This window comes from Sturnira hondurensis, unplaced genomic scaffold (assembly GCF_014824575.4).
Source record: "Sturnira hondurensis isolate 20B ecotype Veracruz unplaced genomic scaffold, ASM1482457v3 Scaffold0008380, whole genome shotgun sequence".
In the NCBI taxonomy this organism is placed as follows: Eukaryota; Metazoa; Chordata; class Mammalia; order Chiroptera; family Phyllostomidae; genus Sturnira; species Sturnira hondurensis.
Window position 1 is genome coordinate 940,113 of NW_028081011.1, and position 20,996 is coordinate 961,108.

Genomic DNA, 20,996 nt, shown 5'->3' on the forward strand with positions numbered 1-20,996 from the left:
CCCAGCAGAGCGGCCCAGCACGTGGGGAGCACCGTGAAGATGGGTGGTGAGACTCTCCAGCTCTTGCCCAGGGTCCTTCTGGCTGACAGTCCATCTGCCCTAGGGGCCACGGATTCCCAGGGCCCCTCTCCAGAGAGTTCCGGGCAGGGGATGGATCTCTGAGTTGATGCTAAGCACAGCTGACCGTGGCAGACAGATGTGGGAGGCACCCTGAGGAGGCCAGCGCTGTCTGCGTAGAGCAGCGATGAGGTGACCCCTGACTCCCTGCCAGGAAGCCACTTAGCAGCAGCCGCTGGCGCACCGGAGACACCCAATCTGTCAGCACGGGCCACGTGACAGGCTGGTGTGGAGCCATGGCCTCGAGGGGAGTCACCAGAGGGGGGCCAGATGCCGTTCAGGGCCTGGCTCGGAGGAGGAGAGGGCTGAGGTCACCATCCTGAGGGAGCCACCTGGATAGTTCCAGGTCCTTGAAGCTAGCTTTAATTTTTCACATTTTAATTTATAGATTTGAGAAGAGAGAGAGAGAGAAACATTAATTTATTGTTCCACTTATTTATACATTCCTCGGTTACTTCTTGTAGGTGCCCCAAGGATGGAAGCCACAGCCTCAGCCTATGGGGACAACACTCTGACCAACTGGGCCACTCAGCCAGGGCTTTAACCAGGGTGGGCCTGCCACACCTTCTGTGTCCTCTGTCCAAAGAATCCCTTGGAGGTTTGCCCCGAGTGCCAAGGTCAAGGTCCTAGAACTGTGCCTTGGCCACTCAGCAACTGTGCAGTGGCTGTGGCAGGTCCCCTCACTGCTGACCTTCACTTTCCTTCCCCATAAAATGGACTAAAACTGAAGGACGATGACCAAATAGCGCATATGAGGTGCTCCTGGGAGCAGGGCAGGAGGAAGAGAAGTGGGGGTGTTTACCCCAGTTCTGTTAGTGGCTGTTCCTCCAGGCTCTCAGCTGCTGGGGGTGGGATGGGGGGGTCCTTATCGTGTGGCCCCAACTCTCGCTGGACCCTGGTAGCCCTTTCCCTTCCTGTCCCCCTCCAGGCCTGGGGGCAGGCAGGTCACAGCTGGGCCTCCACACCTCTTCTTGGCTCTTTCACCTCCACCTCTTCCTGCACACACTCCCTCACCTAGAGTCCTTTCTGTTAATTTCTTTGGGTGTATCACTGACCCCCTGCTGAGACCCTGCTGATACAGAATCCACCACAAGTTTTGGCACCCAGGGGCTGCTTGACAGATGAAGCCAACCCCTGGCAACTGCCTCAAATCCACAAGGCTGAGGAATAGGTCCTTTAGTTTGAGACCCCCCAACCCCGCAGTTGGCTGACTTCTCCCGGTGGCAGTGGCACGGGCTTTTCCCTTTTCCCTTCACCAACTGCACAGCCACCCCACCTCCACTCCACACTTCCCCCAAGTCTTGCCTGCTTTGTCTCATCCCCCCGACAGTGCTCTGGGCCTTCCACAGCCTCGGCCTGGCCTGCCCTGAGGCCTGCCTGATGAGTGTGTGCTCAGCTCCACACCCCTCTAGGTCCCCACAGGCCCCATAAGCTCACATCTGGTCTGACAGCCTAGAGAGGCAAGTAGGGTAGGCCATGGAGGCCTTGAATGCCGAGCTGAGGGGCTCAAGCTTTAGCCCAAAGGGAGTGGCTTCACTTTACATATTCTGGATATAAGTTCTTTATAGATTTCTGTATTGCAAGTATCTATCCCTAGTCTATGACTTGCCTTTAGCTTTCTTAATGATAAGTTGTCCTTCTTTTCTATCTTTTTATATTGAAAACAATTAAATACATAGATCTTAAGCGTACAGTTTAATGATTGTTTTGAAAAATGCACACGTTGCAAATTTACAACTGATTAATGGATCTTGGGGATTTAATGCATAGCATAGTGAATATAAAGAACAACATTGTATTATAACCATCGAACTTGCTAAGAATCTACATCTTAATGATTCCAACCACAGAAAAGAAATGTAATTGTGTGATATATGGAGAGGCTAACTATTCATACAATGGCAATCATAATATATAAATGCATCAAATTAACATGATGCACATCTTAAATTTACAAGGTGTTACATAGTCAAATGGATTTCACTGAAAAGGAAACTTAAAAAAAAAATTGCATACACTAACGTAACCCCCACCCTTCTCAGTACACAGAACATTTCCCTCACTCCAGAAAGTTCCATGGTGCCCTTTCCCTGTCATTCAGCAACCCTGATATGATTTCATTTGTTTATTTGTTTCCTTTTCATTGAATTTATTGGGTCGACACTGGTTAACAAAATTACACAGGTTTCATTGTACTGTGTGTTCACCACTCCAAGTCAAGTCTCTGCCCATCACCATTTATCCCCCTATTCCTTCCTCCACCTTCCCCCCCGCCCGGCCCCCTGTAATCACCACACTCTTGTCCAAGTTCAAGAGTAAATCCTTCTGCCTGGCCCCAGTATGATTTGTAGCACCATAGATTCATTTTGCCTTTAGTGGTACATTGTTTCTAAACATAACTTTTTTGCCTGGCCCCTAAGTCATAAAGATATTCTCCTACAATTTCTTCAGCTTTAGCTTTCATATTTAAGTTTATAATGCATCTTGAACTAACATTTGTGTCTGGTGTGAGGTAGGGATCAGGTTATTTTACCCCCCCACACACACACACACTCCAGCAGCATGTGCTGCATAGAATTGCAGCCCTGTCTTTGTCGCTAATTGAGTGACTGCATGTGAAACTTGTTTCTGTACTTTATTCTGTTCCGTTTGGATTCCTTTCTATCAGCAATCAAATGCCTAAACCACTCCCTGCCTGAAAATCCCCAACCCTTTCTTAACTCCACACTTTCCTCCGCCTCAAAGCAAAGTTTTTTTTTAAGAGTTCACTGTTTCCATTCCTTACCTCCCACTTTTTCCATAGTCCCCTCCAGTCTCCATTGTCATTCCTATTCCATCAAAACAGCTCCCTCTACATTCCCAATGGCCTTTTTGTCAGTAAATCCAATGGATCCTTTGTATTTTTCCCCCTATTCCATGTAGCCACAGCATTTGACACTAATTTCAACTTTCTACTCTGTGAACCCACTTTCCTTTTCTTCTAGGACCCGCTCTCCTGATTCTCCACCTGCCTCTTCAGGTCCTCCTCCAGCTACTCCTAGTTTCTCACTACTCTCCCTTTTCCATCTCTTTTTTTCTCCTTTAATTTTTATTTATTCATTTCAGGGAGAGAGAGAGAGAAACAGAGAGAAGTATTGGTTTGCTGTTCCATCTATTCGTGCATTCATCAGTTCCTTTTCCATCTCCTAAAGTTGGAGCTCCTTGAAGCTTGCTCCCAAACCCTCTCCTCTCCCATGTCCCCACCCTGTGCTCTGCGGAGCTCATCTTCTTCCATGATTTCACTTACCATCCACGGTGAGGGCTATCAACTCTGGCTGCGTGTCAGAATGTCCTGGGAGCTTTGGAAAAACTCCAGTGCTTAGCAGCATCCTCAGAGATTCTGTTGGTCCAGAGGTAAGAACCAGGTCTCAGTATTTTTTTTAACTTTTAGTTTTCATTCCAATATGCGGCCAACATTAAGAGCCACTGGGAGCTCTGGCTGGTGTAGCTCAATGGATTGAGTGTGGACCTGTGAACCAAAGGGTCATGAGTCTGATTCCCAGGCAGGGCACATTTCTGGGTTGTGGGCCAGGTACCCCACTGGGGGCACATGAAGGGCCCCTAATGATGTTTCTCTCCCTCTCCTCTCCTTCCCTCCCCCTCTCTCTAAAAAATAAAAGAATAATATGTAAAAACAAAAAAAGAGCCACTGGGAGAGATACTGGTGATTCCTTAACCCTCACTCCAGCATATCTGTCCCCATACTTTGTCCCCAGCACCACAAACTCAGCATCCCCAAGTCTGAAGCATCCCCACCTTTCTCTCCTTTACAAACCTGAACCCCAGCAGTATATACTCAAGCTGGAAACCTGGGAGTTATTTTTGGTTCTCCAAGCTCCTCAGACATCCTCAGGTCTGACCGAGTACCTTCTAAATTCCTCTGGAGACAATCCACTTTTCTCTGACCCAGTGTCTACTGCAAGCTGGGCACTGGGGCTACAGGGTGGACAAGACAGACTTCACTATTGCCTTTATGAGACTTACAATTGAGCAAAGGATGAGTGAGTGTGGGAGTGAGAGAGTGACTGAATCATCACGTATTAACATTCAATCTCCCAGCCATGGTCATGGACCTCAGTCACCTCCTGTCTCCTCCCCAGTTCCCTGCTCTAATTTGTATGTTGGTTAGTTTTTCACAGCTCTGTTGAGGTTCAGTCAGCATACATTAATAGCAATGATCCAAAATGTACCATTTGGTATGTTTTGACATATGTACATGCTCATGAAATCATCATCACCTCTATGATAATGAAAGCATCCAGGCATCACCCCCAAAAGTTTCCTCCTGCCCCTTAGTAATCCCTCCTTCCAGCCTCCTAAGATCTCCTGAACAAAGCACTACAGGATTTGCATTTTCTAGGATTTCATACACTCTTTCCGGGGGGTCTGGCTTCTTTTATTCAGAAAGACTATCTTGAGATGCATCTATGTTGTAGCAGGTATCAGGAGTCCATCTGCTTTACCACTAAGTCGTGGTCTAGGAATGATATAGCTCAGTTTGTTTGTCCATTCACCCACTGATGGACATTTTCAGTTTCAGGCTCCTACAAGGACAGCTGCTATGAATATCGATGTGCCACTTTCTGTGTGTGGATGGATGTCTTCACTTCTCTTGGGAAATACCTAGGAGTGGGGTAGCTGTGTCACGTGGTAGGTACATGTCTCGCATCTTAAGGAGCTGCCATGCTGTTTTCCAAAGTGGCAGCCCCATCTAACACTTCATCAGCCGTGACTGAGCATTCCAGTTTTTGCCCATTTTTTTGTCTGAAATGTCTTCATATACTATAGGTACACATCCTGGGTTGGATATACGTTTTATAGAAATTTTAGTCTGTGCTTTACTTTTATCATTTTCTTTTTTAAAAATACTTTTTTTATTTATTTTTAGAGACCGGAGGAAGGAGGGAGGGAGAAAGAGAGGGAGAGAAACATCAATGTGCGGTTGCCTCTAGCACGCCCCCTACTGGGGACCTGGCCCACAACCCAAGCATGTGTCCTGACAGTGAATTGAACCAGCGACCCTTTGGTCCATAGGCTGGCACTCAAACCACTGAGCAGCCAGGACTATTATTTTCTTAATATGATAGTCCTGGCTGTCTTAGAAGTGTCTTAGAAGAGCTAAAGTTTTTCATTTTAATGAAATCCAATTTATTGATTTTTTTCTTTTGTTGTTTGTATTTTTTGTAATGTATCTCAGAAATATGTAATTAAGGCTTTTTGCCTATGTTTTCTTCTAGAAGTTTCATAGTTTTAACTCTTACTATTTTAAATTAATTTTTGCATATGGTGTGCAGGACGGTGATTTTCACCAGCCCTACTTCTTCTCCAAACCACTCTCCTCACCAAAGGGTGGTTTTGCCAACATGTAAACCCTTCTATGTCACTCCTGGGCTTAAATTGCCACCGTGGAGGCAAATTCCAATCTCTCTATGGTAGATGCCTCCACTCGCAGCTCGTCCTGGTCAACACCTATCCTCCACCCCCCTGTTCTGTGAACACCACAAGCCATTTCTCAGACACATTGAACATCTCTCTTTTGCTTGGTTTTGCACATGCTGTTGAAGTACCACCCCCACCACCTCCTTTCTGTCACCATGCACTTTCGGTGTTTCTTGGAAGTCCTTCAAGGATCAACTAAGATGTTGCCTTCTCCTCCAGGAGACCTGGGCAGAGGCTGACGATGCCTCTGAGTCCCTGTGTCCTGCTGAACACCACTGAGCACTGGAACCATAATTACCTAGTTACCTGTCTGTCACCCTCTCATGGATCCCCCTGGGGCCACGGCAGGTGTCTCCCCATTCAGGATGCCAGTCAAAGTATTTAACAACTTAGATCACCACTCCGGGACACACCAGTTGAAAGTCAGCCTGGCTTTTTCCTGTGTCCTTGGTGGCACAGAGGAGGCCTGGCCTGGCTGTGGAGGGAGCCACCCTGGACATTTACCCCTGCACACCTTCCTCTCCACCTGGATCTTTTGCTTCTGGGACACACTGTTCACTTGGAGGTGGGGGTTGGGGGCAGCAACGTCCTTGGGAAAAGCAGGAGCTGGGCTGGAGAGGGAAAGGGGAGAGGGAAGCAGAAGCCAAGGTGTTGGCAATACAGGTCCTGGAAGTTGAGGACAACAGGCCTGGGACCACAGGATGGGGTGAAGTCAGGGCACAGAGGGACAGCCTCCAGTCAGGACCTGTGGCCCCTCAGCAACTGCCCTGTGAGGCCGTGGGCCCCTGGGCAGCTGCAGGGCTTTTGCACGTTTCTCCCTGCTCCGGCCAGGCAAGGGGGTGAACCTGAGGTCACCCCACGCCTCTTGCCGCTTTCTCAAACAGCCGCTTACCACAGGGGACCTGGAAAGCCAAGTCAATAACGTGAAACCATAAAATATCGAAGGCGTTGAACGTTTGGACAGAGGAGCAGACGCGGCAAATGGGGCCTTTTCCCAGGCAACTCGTGTGGAACAAGCAAAACAGATTTATGAGCGTCTGGTTGAAACGGAGTTGTGGGGCGGGTGGGGTGAGGGGTGGGGGCTGGTTTCAGACAGGGACGTCTCTAGCGCAAAGAAAGGATGAAAAATGGAAATTAATTGCAGAGCCCCCATGACCATGATTTAAAATGAGTGAAACACTGTCTCTTCTGTAGTGCGGTTTGTTTTGGTGTCATCTGGAGAAACATAAATGCATTTGTCGGCACTTTTATGGGCTCTCCCAAGACCTTCAACCCCTGATCCTCTGTTCTCTGAAAGGGGGCAACGGAGGGGGGTGCTGGCCTCTGTGTGGGGGGGGCTGGGTGGGCTGCGAGCCCATCCTTGGCCGGGACTGCGGACTCCCAGACGTAGCCACACGGCCTGGGTCAGAGTCACGGGCGTGTCTAATTCTCACTATAGACTTTGGACAGACTTTGAGGCTTCGAGTATGCATGCACATACACACGTGCACACACACACGTGCACACTTGAGCTTCACTGAGTGCCAGGCTTTGCTGTAGGGAGAAATGAGAGGCCTGACTCTTCAGAACCATCTTCCCCTCCAGCTTCCCTAGGGATCAGCTCATGTGGGAGCAGGGTTCCCTGACCCTCTGGGGAGCCTCCCAGCTCCCCCATAACTTCCAGCACAATCCAGGAAGGTGTTCGGCAGCTCCCCAAATGCCCTCAGCTGCTGTGAAACGGGTGGAAGTTTCTCAGGGTTCGAGGCAGCCTTGGGAGGTGGGAGGGGCAGAGATCGCCTGGGCCTGGTTGTCTCAGGTTCTCAGGGTCCCTAGGGGAGGCACCTGCCTACCTAGGTCAGTGGAGATGGGTTAGTCAGGGTCAGAAGGCCCAGAACAGAGCTGCCTCCTAGGGGCTCCATGTCCTTGGGGTGACCTTTCTTCCCTAGGGCACCTCTGAGCCACCCCTGTCTCAGTCATAACCACATCTGGTGCCAGGGGATGCCCCAAGGCCACAGGAGCACAGAGGTTGTGGCTCCCAGGAAGGGAGACCCTGGGGCAGGAACCCTAGGCAGGGGCCCTGAGGAACTATGCCTCCTTGGAGTTCACCAACCCTACAAACCTGCCTCTGAGAGCCCAGAGCTGTAGTCATGTTACTGTCACTATCAGCTTCTAGAGCGCAGTCCCAAGGGACAGGGATGTGCTTAAAAAGAGTTATACTGTGTTGCCTGGCTGTCAGCACACCATAAAGAACGAGCAAGATCAACAAAACTCTGCCATCTTACACACCACCCGGCTCCACTGCCAGTCTGCGTGCTACCCCATGCTCCCTCTTCCTACTCGAGACCTTCCATCCCCTCTGTCCGTGGTCTCCCCTGGCCACCTCAGCCAGGACCACACAGACATGTGAGCATTCCAGCCCCCTAATTTCTAGAGATGGGGATACTAACCTTTGCCACCAAACAATTCAGGCCTTGTATCTATAGCCAGAGCCCAGCATGGTCCTTCTAGACTCCTCAGACATGCTGCGAGGTCAGCATCAACACAACCTCCATTTTACCCAAAAGGAAACTAAAACTGGGGGAGGTGAATGACTTGGCCAAGGTCTACACCACTGTGAAGGGGACAACCAGCCTGGAAGCCCAGCCTGGAAGCCCAGCCTGGAGGTCTGCAGGCATCCATGTGCTTAGCTCTCCAGGTTCTGTATCCAGCAGAGAAGAAGCAAAAACTGACAGGCTGTGGTGTGTGTGTGCACTCACCTCTTCAACACCAACATGCACACACAGAGACACACACAGAGCACAAGCACACAAGCACACACAGGCACACAAGAACACACACATGTGCACGAACACATAAACAAATGCACATGCACATGCATGTGTGTTCCCACAACCCCCCCACACATGTGCCTGCACACATACATGCCCACAAGCACAGCCACACACAAAGCACACTCATATGCATGCACACACACGAGTGCACATGTGCCTACACACGAGTGTGCACACACACGTGGACACATGCACATGGGGACACACCCCCCTGCATGTAGCAGAAAGAGCACAGGTTCCCACCCTGCTCACCAGTCCAGCTCTCGGTCGCTCCCCTGTAGGTGATGAGCCCTCCCACTGCTGCTGTTCAGTGAGATGATGGATGAGGAGCCCAGGGGCCCAAGGCCTGGGTGACGAGAGAGGCCTCAGTAGGATGGCATGCAGGCCCCATCCAGACTGGGGCGTCACCTGGAATAAAATCATGAGGCAAACATGAGCAAGGCTGTAAACATGGGCAGACAATAGGGGAGACAGGCCCTGAGGCTCCATAATGAGCATCCGGCCAGGCCAGAGCTTAGGCCCTGCTTGGCTCAGGGGTGGCTGAGGGGACGGCAGGCGGGGGCTGCTCTGTGCTTGGCTGGGACGGCCGTCTCGGCTGCGGCTGGCCGGTCCAGCTCCGAGTTGGCTGGAAGGCCTGGCCTCCACACAATAAACAACAGAGAAAGATAAATCGCAAATGTGTCTGGAACGGGTGGGGAGCGGGGAGAGGTACAAGGGGGTCACCAGGGGACCTGTTTCCTTCCTTGGCTGCTCCACTACCCCCCTGATAGGAGGGCCCAGCACTCCAGGGGGCTCGGTCCTGGAGCCCAGGACTACTGGGGGCTGGGATGGTGGGACCAGAGACAAGATGTATTGAGCATGTGGAGCCAAAGAGGCCCTTTGAGGCAAATTTCCACCTGGAAAATTCCAAAGAAGTGCAAAGTCTCTGTGTGGAGTGGAAGGCCTGGAGGGCGGGGCAGAAGTCCTCAGGCCAGGCCAGGGGGCTGTCAGGGAGCCCACAGACCCAACAAGCATCCACTGCTTTGGGCCTCCCCACCCCCACCCCAGCCAGGGATAGAGCCAGCTTGTGTTCGCCTCTTTTCTAGAAAAGGGAACATGAGATCAGTGGGGGCTTTCTCTTCTGTGCCTCCTTCCTGTGTCCCCCAACAGGGTCTTAGATCTCCCCCTTTCTCCAGGCGACCTCACACCTCACCTCACACCTGCTGACTCCACTTCTCCAGCTCTGCCTCTGGTACAAACCTCCTCTCCCAGCTGGATTCTGGACATTCCCACCCGCATGGCCCCTGGGGCACCTGACAGGTGCAGGCCCTCACTGGCACTCCCCTGGCACCCGACCCTCACTGGCACCCGACCTCAACTGAGACCAGGGAGCTAGACCTTCATCCTCCGCCCTTCCTCCTACACCAGACCTGTCAAGGTCTCCTTCCCTCCTGTCCGCCCCCCCCCCCCTCCCTGCTCGGCAGCGCAGGCTTCCTTTTCCTTTAGGCCATCCCACAGCTAGAGGGATCTGTGGGAACGTGCATCTGACTTTTTTGCCCCCCTCCTTGGTTCCCCATAACCTACAGGACAGAAGCCCAGTCTCTGGGTGCCACGGGGCCCCCCTGTCCTCTCGCTCTTTATCCATGATTTTCCCTTCTCTACCACTTGACACCCACGTAGGAAAGCTTTGATAGGACCTCAACGTCACCATGCTGCCACCCCCTCCCAACCAGGCGCTACTAATACAGTCTTGCAACTCACCTCCTCCCCTAGTCTGAGCAGGAGTCATGGCCCTGCCCCAGGAAGCTGGTATGAGGGAGGAGACGTGGACCTGCCATGAAAAGTAAGTTAGTCTGACGGGAAAGACACAACCACGCTCTGGAAAGGATCTGAGTGGGGAGCCACAGTCCTGGCCCAGAAAGTCGAGTCTGGGGGGGGTGCAAGACCTCCTCTGAGAAGCCCCAATCACAGGAGGAAGGTGTCACTTAGCCCTGGTTGCTGTGATCAGTGCAGAGATGTGGCCCTTCTTATACAAGTCCCTATTCATCAGGCCTTCCCTAAGAGGGTCAGTAGGTGTGGGCCTGGACCCAAGGCACCTCAGCTCTGGGAGGGCTTGCCAGTGCAGGGCACAAACCCTCATCCGCCTGCAGGAAGCCAGTGGCCAGGCACTGCCAGAGGGATGTGAGGCACGGAGCCAGGCCTGATGAGGGGTTGGCCCTACCAGCGGCTGTAGGGCCGATGTTGGGCGCACCCAGTACCAGCCCTGCCGGGCTACTGAGGAGTGCAGAGGACAGGGACCGGTGGTGGCTTTGGGGCAAGAAGGGTAGACAGGCATCTCTGTGCCCCTGACCCGGGCAGCCCATCTCCCAGGGCAGAGATCCCAGGACCTCTGGACTGCCCTTACATTCTCGCAGAGCCGCATCAGGGTACCTGTATGTGCTGCAGGGTTTTAGCTCTCCGCTTCTTTGAGGATAGGTTCCAGGTGACCCGCACTGAACCAGAAGCCCCCTGAAGAAGGAGAGATGATAGTCATCTATCACACGCCCACTGTGTCCTTTTCCAGTACCACCTCATTGCTTATAAAACTCTAAGGGAAAATGTCACTGGGGGCTCAGAGAGGATAAGTAAGTTACCCAAAATACACAGATAGAGTGTGAGAGAGCTTAAATTCAAACCCAAGCTATCCTGTGCCCCAGGCTGCCTTAAAATAGGCCTCCCTGGGAGCAGAGGCCAGGGCCTCCCCATCACATGCCAATCATCATGCCCCCTTCTTGCCTCCCAGGTCCCATCAGCTGCCCCAGACCATGGGATTTTGAGTGTGGCTACCAGTGGCTGTCCTGCTTGAGAACGTTGTGCAGTCTGTAAAGAACACCTCAATGGCATTGGGAGGGTGGATGAATGAATGTGTTCCTGTGCCTCCTCTCTGGGCCAGACTCCTTGCCACAGAGAGAAGGAAACAGGATTGATTCCCGACTCTAGGAACTTCCGTCTCACTGGGGAAGACAGGCTAGGACCCAAATCTGCCCTGAGCATCAGTCACTGTGTCGTATGAGTGCACAGAAGCAAGTAGGCGGGAAAGAGCCAGCAGTCCATCCCCCAGGCCAGACATGGGGAATTAATGGTACACTTCATGGAGAGGGGAGTGTTTTAGCCAAATCTCATGTGAAGGACTTTTCAGGCCCAGTGCTGAGGAGGCGCCACTAAATAGCTCAGACTTTCCCGGAGCCAGGGGTTTACCTGGAAGGTGGGTGAGGTGCACGGGGAGACCGGGCCCAGGGAGCATGGACGCCTTAAGACACCAGGGGCCTTGACCACCTGGGTAAGGAGCTGGAACTTTCTCTGCAGACAACAGGGGGCCTGGGAAGATATAAGGCAGGGGGTGACATGGCCACCTTGACTACTGATGAGGCTGGACAGGTGGGGAGGGCCTGGGGGCAGGGGCTCGGGCAGAGGCTGGCGCAATGGTGTCAGTAAGGGATAGACAGGTCCGTGCCAGAGCACTGACAACGTGGCCGCCATTGGAAACTGTCAGGACTCTCTGGGGGAGTGAAGGTCCGGCAGGATCGCCCACTGAGCTAAGATGCTCAGGAGGCTCATGCTGAGGAGGGGTGCCTGGGGGCCATGCGGTGGGGAGGTATTTGGGTACTTGGTCCTCAACTTTCTTTCTTTCACCTTGAAATTCCCTCCTGAAATGCTCAGTTGCTGTCTGGGCCCCAGTTTCCCTCTTCCACCTCAGACAGCTCTCCCATAGCTGGAAGGTGGGCGGTAGGACACTCCTCTACCTGGGCAGCCTGGATGGAAGGCCAGAGCCCAGCCTTGTCCAGAGGCAGTTCCAGGGGCCTCATGCCTTCTGTTTAATGAGGTTGTGTGTCCACAGGCAGATCCTAACCCCCTTGCTCCAAACCGGTGGGTGGTGTGGTGGACCACAGAGCTGGGCTTGCTTGTGCTCTGGGTATCCAAGCCCACTGGCATGGGGACCTGTGCCAGGGCCATGGGAAGAGAGGATGATGGCCCCAGGAGCTTAGGTGTTCCAGCCACCCTCAGTGGGACAGGCAGCTGGCCTTGGCACAGAGCAGGCTGGACTGTGGGTGGCAGGGAGCTCTGGCCCCCAGGCAGCTGGCTGTGGCAGCAGCTGCTCATCTTGTTTCCACTCCTCCCAGGTCATCATCCAGGTCACTACTTTCCCCTGCAGTCCCTGGTCAAGGGGATAGAGACTGGGGCTTTAGTGTGTGTCTTCTGAGGTAGCATCAGGCAGGCCTTGCATCCAACCCCAGCTCCGCTCTAGCTGAGCAGTTTCTCCACTAGGAAATGAGGATAGTAACAACCACAGTGCCCAGTCTCTAGTGAGTACTCACGGAACGGCAGAGCCTCTAACACAGGCGGAGCAGGCAGCAACCTCATGTGACTGTTGCACAGGAGAGAGGACCCATAACATTGCTACATCACTGTCTTGCTTGTTGCCTCCCCAAGGTCTCCTCCTAAGCAGGGCCCCAGCTCCCTTGTACAGGATGACAGGATGGGAGGAAAATCCAGGACTTCAGCCACCTTTGATCACCAGTGTTCATGATGTTGGACAGTTTTGCTGATGGTCAGAAAAACACCACCAGACCAGTTACAGCTCTGGTCTGGCCCTTGTCATTTGAGTGAGGTGGATGCGCTGGTGACTCCCAAGGACCGTTTCAGTGCTTGGCTTTCAGGATCCAGAACCTTCATAGCCATGGGCCAGGCATCTGCGCTCTTTGACCCCATGCCATGCTCCTCCAGTCTGAAATACCTGCTTGCTCAGATTTCTTTAACTGGGTTGCTCGTCTTCTCCTCTGCTACTCCAAGCCCCTCTAGTTTCCTAACACCCACCCCAGCCCAGCCTTTCTGGGATTCTTGCTCCTGAGAAATCCAAGTACTTCTGGCTGAGTTGCACAGCCAGGCCTGGATGGCACACTTTTTCTCAGACCAGTTCCACCGCCAGAGGCCCAATCTTCTCCCCTCCCTGGCCTGAACCATGGGCTCCAGGGCAAGAGCTAGGCTTTGGCATCCCTCTGTGGCCCTTGCAGGCTGAACACACATTCTCAAGTCAATAGGAACTCAGAAGAGGAACCAGGAAGCTCGTGGCCTTGTTTCCAATCCCTGCTCTGTTCCTTCTAACCAGATGATCTCAGACAGGTCTCACTGCTGACCTTGACCCCTGCTCTGTTATCCTCTGTGAAGTGGAGAGGCATCACCCACCCCTGCATGCCTGGCACACAGGTAAGAATTTGAACTAAGTGCTCTCCATGGATGGTTTCAGTCAATACTCACAGCAGTCTTAAGAGGTAGTCTATTATTTACTCCTTGTTTACAGATACGGAAACAAGCTTAGCAGAAACAGTGAATGACTTCTTCGAGATTCCAGAGCTGGAAAGAGGTGGGGGCCACAACCACACCCAGGCAGGATGGCAGGGCACCCGGCTGTGCAGCACGCCCTCAGAGGCTATGGATACACTTTGAGCCCTTGGCATTCTTAATGGAGAAAGAGAAGGTTGCTCTTGCCATTTTAAGAGGAGAAATGGAGGTCCGGAGAGAGGCAGTGACTCGGAGGCCACACCATGTTCATGGCACAGCTAGAGTGCCAACTACTGCTCCAGGCTCCTACCCCTCCCCCAGATTTCCTGATTTCTTTGACATCACATGTAACAAGTCTCCTGTGCCCCAAATCATACAAACCAGGTGGGCTGCCCACTGATTCTCATGCATTGGCTGCATGGATGCCAAGCCGCTCAGCCCAGATCTCCCCCACTGGGCCACCATCACCATTCAAGGCCAGAGTCCCAGTGCATGAGGAGAGACATAAGCCAGAAGCTAAAATCTACAGTTCTGGTCACACCCCACATCCAGGGTTGCTTCACCCAACAGACACATGCCTGGTTGTTAAGAAACATCTAGTGATGTCAGAAGTCCAACCGGGGAGCTATGTGGGTGGCAGTGGTGATGATGGTTGAGATGGCGAAGTTGGTGGAGCTGAGAATGGAGGTGCAGTTGGAGGTGAGGATGGAGGAAATTATAGGGATGATTGAGACATCAGCAGTGGCAATGGTGGTGATGATGGTAGACTTGCTGAGGATGATGGGGATGGGATTGGAGTGATGGTGGTAGTAGAAATGGTAGATAATACGACAGTGAGGGAAGAGGAAATGATGGGATAATGGAGATATTGGTGGTAAAGGATGCTGCTGTGGCTAGTGAAACTGGAGGCAACAGTAATGGTGAAAATAATAGCCAGAGGACTTCTAGCCAAGATAGAAGGGTTGGTAGATACACATTCTCTCCTCGCACAACCAAAAGAAGGACAACAACAAATTTAAAAACAAAAATAACCAGAACTGCTCAAAAACTGTATGGAAGTCTCACAACCAAGGAGTTAAAGAAGAAACACTCATTGAGACTGGTAGTAGGGGCAGAGAGGATGGGCAGCTAGGCAGTGGTGGGAGGACTGGGTAGTCCCACAGTCGAGTGCAGATGGGCCAGGAGGAACAACTGGGGAGTGAGACAGACCCCACACCCAGGGTTCCAGGGTGAGAGACTAAAGCTTCAAAACTTCTGGCTATAAAAATCTGTGGAAGTTACGGTGGCAGGAGAAACTCCCATCCTCACAGGAGAGTTTGCTGGAGAGATCTACAAGGTCCTAGAATGTACACAAACACACCCACCCTGGAATCAGGACCAGAAGGGCCCAATTTGCTTGTGGGTACTGGGGGAAGTGACTGAAAGCCAGCAGAAAACCAAGCGAGCAGCACTGTTCCCTCTCGTACCCCTCCCTAACATACAGTGCCACAGTGCAGCAACGTGGGTTCGCCCTGGCAAATACCTAAGGCTCCACACCTTACAATGTAACAGGCACCTGGAGACAAAAAAATATGTCTCAAATGAAAGAACAGTTCAAAACTCCAGAAAAAGAACTAAGTGACAAGGAGATAGCCAACCTATCAGATGCAGAGTTCAAAACACTGGTAATCAGGATGCTCACAGAAATGGTTGAGTGTGGTTGAAAAAGAGATGAAAAAGTGAAGGCTATGCAAAGTGAAATAAAGAAAAAAATATACAGGGAACCAGCAGTGAGGGGAAGGAAATCAGGACTCAAATCAACAATTTGGAGAAGAAGGAAGAAATAAATATTCAATCAGAACAGAATGAAGAAAACAGAATTCAAAAAAATAAGGAGAGGCTTAGGAAACAACTTTAAACATTCCAACATCCAAATCATAGGGGTGCCAGAAGGAAAAGAGGAAGAGCAAGAAATTGAAAACTTATTTGAAAAAATAATAAAGAACTTCCCCAATCTGGCAGTGGAAATAGGAAGTTCAGGAAGTTCAAGGAGTCCCAAAGAGGTGGGACCCAAGGAAGCACACACCAAGGCACATCATGATTATATTACCCAAGATCAAAGATAAGGAAAGGGTCTTGGAAGCAGCAAGAGAGAGGGAGACTGTTGCCTACAAAGGAGTTCCCATAAGACTGTCAGCTGATTTCTTGAAGGAAACTTTGCAGGCAGGAGGGAGCCGGAAAGAAATATTTAAAGTCATGAAAAGCAAGGACCTACATCCAGGCTTGCTCTATTCAGTGGGGCTATCATTTGGAATGGAAGGGCAATTAAAGTGATTCCCAGATAAGGCCAAGTTAAAGACGTTCATCATTATCAAGCCCTTATTGTATGAAATGTTAAATGGACATATCTAAAAAAATGATCAAAACTATGAACAGTAAAATGACAACAGATTCACAACTATCAGCAGCTGAATCAAAAAACAAACTAAGCAAAAAATTGGAGCGGGAACAGAATCATGGAAATGGAGATCACATGGAGGATTATTAGCAGTGAAGGAGAGAGAGGAGAATAGGGGAAAAGGAACAGGGAATGAGATGCATAAGTGCTAGGTACAAAATAGACAGGGGGAGTTAAGAATAGTATAGGAAATGGAGAAGCCAGAGAACTTACATGTACGACCCATGAACATGAACTAAGGGGCAGGGGGAGGAATGCTGGTGGGATGGGGGGTACAGGGTAGAGGGGAATAAAGAGGAGAAAAAACGGGACAACTATAATAGCCTAATCAATAAAAATATTTTCACAAAACAAGTAAATAAAATTTTTTTAAAAATAACAGCCAGAGGAGAGTTGCTGAGAGTAGCTCTTGACCCAAACCCCTTCAGCAAACATAAAAGCTCCTTCAGCCATGACTTCATTTGCAGTCTCAGAAGCCTCCTCTGTCCAGTCAGTGTCATTGATGAGCATTTAGCTTCAAGTGAGATAACAGGAAAGGCACCCAGTTGCCTTCCTAGCATTAGCTAATGTGAGTGAAGCGTCAGGCATGACTCAGGCAGCTGACAAGGTAGGGGTTTCCAACTCAGTGAGAGGCCCAGTGACTGGTGTGCCAGAAAGTCAGGATGTGGCCTAGGGAAAGGCCCTCATCTTCCTGCAAGGAAGCAAGGCCCTGACCAAGGTCAGGCAGGCCATCCAGCAAAGGCTCTACTGGATGTGGAGCAGCTCTGAGCCCCTAGTGGGGAGGCAGGGCCCAGCAGAAAGTCTGCTCAGGATGACACTGGGAAAGTGAGAATGACACTGGCGGTGGAAGGGGCACCTTGAATGCCAGCACTAAGCTAAGCATTTGGCCTGGACAAAGCTGCCAGGAGAGAGAGTGTTGAGGCTGATGGAGGTACCTGAAGCAGAGCGGTTCGGGGGACTTGCTAGAAGCAAGGGTGAGGCAGTCCTGACAGGAAAGTACCAGGAGTGCTTCGAGCATGCATTCTGAGGTAGTCATTGGGAATCTTAGCATCTTTGGCAAAAGGTCACAAACTCCTCTTCTATTGTTGACTTCAATACACAAACACAGCAGGCCCGCCATGACCAATGTTTGAGCTTTTCCATTACCCGTGGGCGGCCTGCCCGTTTCCCACCCCACGCACAGTCTCTCGGCGCACCCACTTCTGGCTTCAGCCAGGACCCCAGCAAGGGGTTGGCCTGGAAGAGCCTGGCCAGGGTGCAGGCCGGCCTCCCTAGCGTGCTGCCCAGGCAGAGAGCCTTGCCAGGTGTCAGACTCAATTTCCCGACCCCTCTTGCTCAGAGAACCAAGCATCTTTTTCTCCACCCAAGCCAGGTCCTCTCAGGCCACCTCCTTGGCAGCAGGAAGACCTCTGGGGGTGGGGGGCAGTCAGTCTCACCAATTCACCAGGCAGAGCAGGGTGAGGGCAGGTTGCAGAAAGGCCATTTATCCAGTTTGTTGCCCACCTCTCAGCAGACAGCCAGCCAAATAGAAGGCAATGTTGCCAAATGGAGTGAGGACGGGAGGGAGCAACTGCGGGCAAAGTGGCTGGAGGTGGTGGGGCAAAGGCTGAACCAGGGAGTCCGGAGAACCGGGTTCAAGCCCCTGACTCACACTGTCCTGTGGGCAAGACCAGGGCCCAACTCTCCAGTGGTAAATAAGATGGGTGAGTAATAGGACTTTTGAAGTCTATCCCACCTCCCATTAGTCAGCAAACTTCCCTCCACAGCCAACCCAGATCCCTTGCACAACTTCGCACTCATTGTTTTTTAAAAAATAACAGCTTTATTATGATAGTATTCACATACCATATACATCACCCATAGAAACTTTACAGTTCAAGGTTTTCTAGTATATTCACAGTCATAGTCATCTCCAGTCAATTTAAAAATATTTCATCACTCTAAAAAGAAAATCCGTGACTTTCAGCTGTCACTACCGCACCCCTCCACCCCCAGTCCTTCTGAATCCCACTTTGACCTTCCACCAGCTCTAGGCAGCTACTAATCTATCGACTTTCTCTATAGACTCGCCTATTCTGGACATTTCATATAATCGTTGCTTCTTTAGAAAGGGAGGGCACTGGGCAAACCAGATCTGTTTGCTGCCCCCAAACCAGCGCCTCTCCACAGCCCCATCTTGCCCCAAGCCCCAGCTGCTGGGGATTTGGGCTATAGACTCTCCCTGCCCTCCAGCCAGTGCTGAGTCCCATCTCTCTTTCTCCCTGTCAGTAACTTCTGTCTTCTTCCTCTCCTCACACCCATCAGCCGACCCCTCTCCCACAGTCCACTGTGACAGTGCCCACTTCTCAGTGTCCCTTGGGACTGTTCTAAAGTAAAAACCCAATGAAGCTGCCCTGACCCAGCATAACACCCTCCACAGGTCTCTGCTACCCTCAGGGTTCAGTCCAAACTCCTGCCTCAGGTATTTTAGTCAGGATCCCCCTGAGTGCAGTGCCTGAGCAAAAGCACGCATTTGGGAGATGATTTCAAGAGACAGGAGGGAGGAGCAGGGGAAACTTGAAAGCCACCTCTTGAAGTCTTCTGTAGGCAACAGGGAACGGTTCCACTGGAACCTCTGGGGACTATACAGAGTGCCACTACATTGGTCTGTCGGAGAGAGGGGAGGGAGTCTCGCCTACCTTGCTGGGCTGCTGCCAGGTGAGTTAACCCCACCTCACATCCCGACTGTGCTTGCTGTCCGGCCAAGAGCACCCAGGCTCAAAGACTCGGAGACAGAGAGGTGCTGTGGTTGACGCCACTGCAGCGCTCCTCCCAGATCCCCTCTGGGGGGCTATGTGCTCACACAACTGTGAGCTGTGGACACTGGCTGCTCATGGCTCATGGAAGCCCTTTCTCCAGAGAAGAGCCTCAGCTGATGGAAGTTGATCAAACTGCCTTCAATGGCCAGTGGAAATGGGGGCCTCTTTGCCTCAAGGGGCTTCAACACTGTGGTGCAATTTATGTTCCAGAGCCCTCTCTGTGACAGGGCCAAGGATTCATTTTCCCTGAGGCCATATTCTTCTTCCTTTCCTCCAGAAATCATGGCACCCAATCCTCGACTCGGGCCCTGCATCTGGAAACCCAAGCCAAGTCAGGCATTTTCTATGAATGGCAGCGCACTTGGAGTCACTTGGGTTGTCCACCCGAGTGGAGGTAAAAATCTGAAGGGGCTGCTACATCAAATTCAGGGGCTCCAACCACAGAGGCCCAAAATACCTCTGTGGTCTCATCTCCCATTTCATTCCTCCCAAACTACAGCTTTTGGCTTTAGTTGACTAGGGCTGAGAATAAAATTTGGCCTCAGAGAAACATTGTGCCCCCCGCACCATGCCAGGACTGTCTGAAACACAAAGCCCACAAGGCACATGAGGACAAGAACTTGGCTGCATGTAGGCCTGTGGACTAGATTTAGGAGGGCAGCCTGGGGAGCCAGCAGCCCTGGGTGGAGTCTAGCTGGGGGTGACTAAGTGACTGATGCTAGAAGATCAAATCTGAGGAGATCAGAGGGTCCCAAAGGCAGGTATCAGCCTTTTGCATGGCCGGTGAGAAATAGCAGAGTGCTCCCACACAACATTCAGAGTCCAGTGTGAGTAGGCGAGGGGCCCAGGAAGCTCAGGGCCAGATGCAGAGCCAGAGAGGGGTGATTGGCTGGGTAGGCAGCTAAGACAGGGACTCAGGTCTGTCATACAGGGTCCAAGTGCCACAATCACAATCAGGGTATGTAGTGAAGCCTGTTCTGAAGGAATGAGGCCAGAACTCATATATCAAAAATGCAATGACACCCAGAGCCACGGTGCCTTGAAGTGGAGATGCAGACAGATGGTCTGGAGCTACTTAACCTGCCCCCGCTTCAGGGAAGGCCCAGCTGGGCCTAAGGCCTGAGCTAAGGCTGAGCCTAACTGGTGGGAGACCAACGAACTCCAGATACCTGAAAAGTGGGTTTCAGGGCAGGAAGCAAGTACCCCAACTCTACACACCCAGCAGAGTAAATAAACATTCACTGACTAGTCAGTGTTCATGTAGTCATTTGACAACTCTGAGCACCAGCTATGGGAAAAGCCCTTGCTGGGTGATTTAGGGTCCTGGCCATTTACTTGGTATCCCTTCTGGAATTGCATGGACTTGGATTCTTACAAAGACATGCAGACTTGTGTCACAGCTTAGCACCCCAGAGCTGAAGGTGACTTGGGACCCAGGCTCATGACCAATGAGCCTCTTGGAGAATGTCTGAAGAATGGGGACTTCTCAGAGTACAAGCACATCTCCCCTTAGGTCACAGGTCTCAGACCTCAGACACTCCAGAGAAGTGTCACTGTTCTCCTCTCTGGCTGGAGTTCCTCGGGACAGGGCAGGGCTTGCTCAAACTATATTTTCTAGAACATGGTGTGTCTCCCCTCATCAGACTAACTTGATTTTCAGAGAAGATCCATGTCTCTCCCCTCAGACCTTTTCCAAAAAAATGGCTCTTCTTCCTTCTCAGTGCAAGACCATGTGTCTTAACTCATACCAGTTTCCTGAGTTCTTCCCACTGTGCGGCCTTCTCTTTTTCTTCACCTATAAAGTAGGGGATGTCTTATCTGCTTCACAAAGTTTCTATGGCTGGAAGAAGATAGAAGGAGAACAGCATAACATCACAATATTGAATGTGCAACTAAAAATTACTATATCCAAAAATGGAATATTACTAGGCAATAAAAGACAAAGTACTCATATGTGATACAGGAAAAATTAATCTTGGAAATACTATATTAAATAACAAAAAATCATATACAACAACCATGATTCTATTTATATAAAATGTCCAGCTATAAAAATTT

The 20,996-nt window shown here is 51.2% G+C and overlaps 1 long non-coding RNA gene across 1 annotated transcript; it reads right to left on the reverse strand.

The window, feature by feature from the left end:
• Nucleotides 1-3,657: 3,657 nt before the first annotated feature.
• On the reverse strand, nucleotides 3,658-20,765 carry LOC118992773 (uncharacterized). The gene is made up of 3 exons (XR_005067712.1): nucleotides 20,687-20,765; nucleotides 8,658-8,813; nucleotides 3,658-4,779 (listed from the first exon to the last, which is right to left on the reverse strand). It is a non-coding gene; the product is annotated as an uncharacterized LOC118992773 (long non-coding RNA).
• Between the last annotated feature and the right edge of the window lie 231 nt (nucleotides 20,766-20,996).